Source organism: Equus caballus, chromosome 4 (genome assembly GCF_041296265.1).
Source record: "Equus caballus isolate H_3958 breed thoroughbred chromosome 4, TB-T2T, whole genome shotgun sequence".
NCBI classification, from domain to species: domain Eukaryota; kingdom Metazoa; phylum Chordata; class Mammalia; order Perissodactyla; family Equidae; genus Equus; species Equus caballus.
This window is the reverse complement of record NC_091687.1, coordinates 780188-786134: the sequence shown is the minus strand read 5'-3', so window position 1 is coordinate 786134 and position 5947 is coordinate 780188. Positions and strand designations below refer to the sequence as shown.

General features: G+C 43.7%; 1 long non-coding RNA gene across 1 annotated transcript; it reads right to left on the bottom strand.

Moving 5' to 3' along the window:
* Positions 1–1950: 1950 nt before the first annotated feature.
* LOC138923706 (uncharacterized) lies at positions 1951–5150 on the bottom strand. The gene is made up of 2 exons (XR_011437698.1): positions 5033–5150; positions 1951–4295 (listed from the first exon to the last, which is right to left on the bottom strand). It is a non-coding gene; the product is annotated as an uncharacterized lncRNA (long non-coding RNA).
* Positions 5151–5947: the final 797 nt, after the last annotated feature.

Here is a 5947-nt window from a genome sequence, read left to right as displayed (position 1 = left end):
GAAGAATTTATAAGCATTTATCTCACTTGTTCTTGAAGAATTAGTCTCAGAAATGGCCGTCTGAATGTATTTGGGTAACATTTAGTTATATATTTGGGGTATATCTATATTAGAGGTTCACACATATTTTGACCTAGTAAAGCTGGCAGAATATTTCTTCAGGAAAACTTGCTTGTTCTCCGAGGCTGAGTTAGATGGCCCTTCAAAGCAGACATCCAGGATTCTTCATGATTTTTTCTGTCCCTTCACATTCGATATCTGATCAATTCATCAGCAACTATGCTTTACTTTATGTATACGTGTGAATATATATGTGTACATATATTACATGCTTTTCTTAACAATGTCACCAATAAACCCTCTGTCATGTCACCCCCAGGCCACTCCAGCCTCCTGCACTAGTTTCCTAGCTGGTCCCTTTGCTTCCACTCTTCGCCCTACATTCCTCTCTTTTACAATGGCTTCCCCACACACGGAGAATAAAATCAAGACTCCTGCTGTGACCTATGAGCCTTTCTCAATCCGTCTCCTCCCACCTCGTTCTATAGATCTCTCTCCCTGTCCTTTACTCCCTCCCCACAATCCTGGCTCTGGTGTTTCCCCAACAGGCAAATCCCTCCCGTCCCTCAGGTCTTTAGGCTGTAGTCTCCTCTGCCTGGACCGGTCTCCCAGGCCTTTCTGTGGCTGGCCCACTTTACGCCGAGCCCTTTGCTCCAGCGCGTCAGTTGAGAGAGATCTTCCAAAAGAGCTGTGCGTCTTCCTCACCTCCAGGCTCTCTCTTCCCTTTACCTCAATCTAGCTTCATCGTAGCACTTACCGTTTTGTGGTATCATGCCACTCATTTGTATTTATGGATATATATTTGTTTAGGTTTTACTTCTCTCTGTCTCTCTCCATCTCTCTGTCTCTATCTCTCTCCCCTCCATGGAAAGGTAGGGCAGACATCTTGCCTGCCTCCTTCCCTGCTGTACTGCTGTTTCCAGTACCTGGGACAGAGCCCGAACAATAATAGGGACTTAAAATACTTTTACATTGAATTCTCACAGCCTGTTTAATTGCTTCTGATCCCACCGGTCTGTAAGCATTGCAGAGCAGGAACCATGTCCATCTTACCATTTTCTCCCCAATACGGACCAGGGTGCCTGGAAAAAACACCTCTGTCTTAAAACAAAAGACAGAAGAAATGAAAGTTTCTGCTTTTGATGATGAGTCCTTTTTGGAAATTACTCTCTATGACATTTATAGGAAAATTCTAAATATTATAATAAATCATTGGCTTCATGGCATTTCTAGGCTGGTGGGCACTTTGAATAATTTGAAAAACGATAGTTGATTTTTAAAATTCAAAATGTATTTAAATCGTGTTTATGATGATCAGTTTGTAAGCTTTGGTGGTTTTCTATTACACATAAGCATCTTGAATCCATCAATGTCTTTCAGAGCAACTGGACACTGTTAGCAGTGAGGACAGCTCCAATTCTGCTAATAGCCGTATGAATTTGGGCAAGTCACTGAATCCCAGGGTACTCAATTGTTTTGCTTCTAAGGTGAAAGGAATGGTATGCACAGTCTCCAAAATGCTGATGTTCTCATTATACCACACCTTTTATGTCATAACAGTCACATTGGCTTCCACAAAAGAGTGGATGAGTCACTGTTAATCAGTCGCACTGGTGTTACCTGCAGAAGTGTTTACTTATGAATAATTGCTTCAGGAACCCTGTTTTGCTGGGTGGGCAATAGCTAGATAGTAGAATGTCCTTTGCAAAGCTGAGTTCACCATCACTTGCTGTGCTGTCCATGGAAAATACAAGCAGAGCCTCTTCATTTGGGCAAGGTTGCTGGCCCTTGAGTTTATGTGCCTGTTGGATTATGATGATTTATTAAGGCAGATAATCTTCTTTGAATTAAAAAACACCACTCTAAAAAAATTCTAAAAGCCGTGTTCAGTGCTTTATAAGATTATTTGTCAATGTTTGCAATAGGTAAAACAAATCTATTTGTTCTATAGATCAACAAGTCATGTGTTCAGTGATGACCACCCCACTATACACTCTTATGTACTATATACATGTTAGTTCTTTATTCCAACTGTTTTTTTTTTACTTATCTAAATACCACTATTCTGCGAGTCATTTTTAGTTCCATAGGGGAGGAAGAGAAATCCTCTACCCTCTCTAGGTCCTTCTGGCTGGGCTACAAATTAAATTGACATGAGCCAGAACAACAGGAGAAAATCAAACACAGCTTTATAACATGTATACATGGGAGAAATTCAGGAAAACTGAGCAACTTGCCCAAATGGCGGTGGTTGCAACCTTAAATACCATCTTCAGCTGAAGACAAAGGAGGATGTTGGGGGTGGGGGAGTCAGTTATGGGAAATCACCAGAAAAGCACAGCAAACAAGAGTCAGGTTATTATGCAGATTTAAATCCTTGCCTTCTGCATTGATAAGAGTTTCTAGGGATAAGGTCATCCCCCCTTCTTCCTGGTACAGAGAGGGAGACACCCTTACAAATGTAAATGTCTCTCGCAAAGGGTAACTTCTACTTTTCAGTTTCTCTCATGTCTGCAGTTCTTAGCAGTAACCAGCCCAAAAGAACCCTCATGCCAAAGAGACACATCTTGAGGTGGCCAATTCTGATTGCCCACAGTTCTTTCTCTTGAACTTCTCCAAGTTCTTCAAATTTCATTTGCTATAACCAAAACTACAAAGGCAGAACAATGAATATGATTAATAGAGGCCTAAAGTTGTTCCTTTACAAGGCATTCATTTTTTGCTCACTCACATTTCAATATCGTCTTAAATGTTTCAGAAATAACAAAACATTGGTGACCTAATCAATTTGAGCTCTACCAGGAGCTTCTTAGTTGGCAGAAATAGATGTAATAGGCTGCACATAATGATTAAGGCATGCACTTTACTTTAAAATGAATAAAACAAACAAAAACAAGACAAAAGGGAAAAGTCAACAAAAACAAAACCTATGCCACCACCATTGTTACCGTTATATCTTTAAAGTGTTTTGGTTTGATAGAGTCACCTATTAAGCTAAAAACCTCCCCGTATCATATTGAGTAATAGCATCAGAATGTTAGGAAGAGTGTATTTAGCTGCAGGTTCAAAGTTCAGAGTAGACGACAGGTGTTGTGCTGTGGGTCAGCATCAAGGAGCTCGGACTGAGCCAAGAGCAGAACAGAAAAGGCTAGAGAAACTGTGGATCAGTATCACAGTGATCTCTAGAGGGATAACGCAAGATACGCAAGTGAAAATCCTGGCAGCAGATCAGATTAGGCTGCCAGACATTGTAGAAGTGATGGAACAGTACAAAGACTGGAGAAAATAGTGCAATTCAGGAAAGGGTAAGGAAGGGGGCTAGATCTTAGAAATGTGACATTGAGCGATGGGGACACCATCATTGAGAGCCAGGGCCCATCTGTGATGGGAGCCTGTACATTCACCGAGGAAAGGAGACTGAGTTCAAAGGGTAAGATAGAGAAGCATTTGAGTTATGAGTGACTGGTAAACAGTTCATTACCCCCTGAGAATTTTGTTTACTGAGCCCTTATCGCCTACCCACCTGGTAGGAGTCAGCAGAAACAGGGCTGAGGGGAGTTGCTTTCAACGTATACAGCTATGGTTTGTAGTGGATCTGGCCTTATAATTACAAACTGAAGAGTGTGAAATATGTTATATTCCTATGCCTCCTTTTTATAAACTCACATTAGATTCTGAGGACCCAGTCCGCTGACCTGAAGGAGAATTCAATCTCTGTTACCGTGGAGGTTCTCTTCCTTCCAGTCGAGATCATGGATGAGTTCAGCTCACAGCCTTTGAGATCCTGCCCCTTCCCCCAGGGTACTGTAATGAACCTGGAGGAAAGTCCTGTTTTTGAGACTTTTGGAATCCTGCCCATCCACCCTGTACCAAAGTCGCTTTTCCTTCCTCTCCATGCTCTCAAGCATAATCTCTTCAATGAGTCCAGACACTTAGAAAAGTCCTAATGTGGAGTTAACTTCAAGTGACTTCTATTTTCTGCTCTACAAGATCCTTTATCGTTAGCCAGCCCTGATGGCATAGTGGTTAAAGTTCGGTGTTCGCCGCTTTGGCAGCCTGGGTTCATTTCCTGAGCAAAGAACCACACACTTGTCTGTGAGTAGTCACACTGCAGCAGCAGCTCACAGAGAACTAGAAGGACCTACAACTGGACCATACAGCTGTGTACCGGGGCTTTGGGGAGGAAAAAAAATAGGAAGATTGGCAAGAGATGTTAGCTCAGGGTGAATCCTTTCCTGCAAAAAGAAAAAAATCTTTATGGTAAGAACACTCCAACAGCATAACAATATGTTTAGAAATAAGGTAAAGAAAAATGAAGATCAAACCCATATATATTTCAATAATTTATCTAATCACTTTCCTCCACTATGTTCTCTCAAAGAACGCTTGTTTCCCATTCCTGGGTGACCACACACCATCCCCTCTGTCGCCATCTCTACCAACACCAGAAAGCTGGAACATGTACACGTCATCCCACATGAGGATGCTACCCCAGCCTAGTGTGATGTGTACACAAAGCAGCACCTTTTAACAACGCAAGAACTAGGGAGCTGAGCTTGGGTACCAGGATAATGTTTGACCACCCCTCTCAGGAGCTCACTTTTCTTAATCTCGCTTCTTCCATCACCATCCCCCAGGGTCTCAATCTTAGAGAGGCTCTAGGGCCACTTGTCCTCAGAGGTATTTGTCCTAAACATGAGCAGGGCTGACCTCGAGGTGGCTGAATGAAGTTTCTGTTCATTATTGGTAATTACAGCAAGCCACTGAATCCTATTCTCCAGCATCCTCCTAATAATCCCTTTGCTTCCACCACAACTATACCGAGATCTCCTGCTGATATTTTCATGGATTAAGCTAGCTGGCCTCTTTCTCTCACCCATATGAGGTCCAGGCTTTCAAGGGTGAGAGAAGAATGGGAATTTACGGAGCCTAATCTCTTACGGGACTGGAGTCGTCTCACTCTGTAGCCTACCTGCAAATTTCAGCTGCTCAAACCCATGTGACTCTGTTCCGTCCACATCAGCTGGGTGTTATTTTCTTGCAGCAGGGTCGGGTATGGTTCACGCTGAATGTTCTTCTTTCCCACGAGCAAAGCAGGAAGTGCCGTGCAGTGCTGGAAACTCTTTTGCAGTTGCTCTTACAGTGTTTCCTCCTTGAACAGGGCAGTGCTCTCCTTCATTGCAGCCTTTCTCAGCCAGGTCCCTCGTATGACCCACAGCATAAATCTCCCAAAGACGGTGCACAAGAAATGCCATTCTAGATGCACAGGAGAGAAGTTACTTTATTCCACACCAGGGACCCCTGAGGACGTTGGGGCTTGATTCTCTTGCAGAGCGCCAGATGAAAGACTATAAGGGACCCAGTTTCCTCCTTTTGTTTTTTTCTGTATGGGCTCCTGTGGGGTAGCCTGCGTGTGTGTGGTGAGGGGAGAGGATGGGGATCACAATCAGAACTCCTAGGAAAAACATGTTAAGGAGAACCACTTTCCTCTGATGATGAACCCATCATACGTGCAGCCTACACCAGCGTTCTCAGGAGAACGTGGCCAGGCTGGGTTGACATGTGGAAGCACACAACTAATTGTTGGATGAAGCAACTTTCCTCACGCTCCTGTAGCTTCGATCTCGCCCTTTCTATGGACTCCTTCGCAGCAGCAGGTCATCATGCTTTGAGTCTCTCCACCCCCTGCCTCAGCTCCTGGAGCCCCGCTGTTCTCCACCACATTACCTCCCGTGGGCAGCCAACTTTCCAGAAGGAGTTGCTTGTGCTTGCCCTTTCCCTCCCAGTCCTTATCCCTCTCTGGTTGACATCCACCCCTAGAAATACCCGTGGTCAGAGTCAGCCATAACTCCACTTGCTAATCTCCTGTTTGAGAAATACTCTCTTC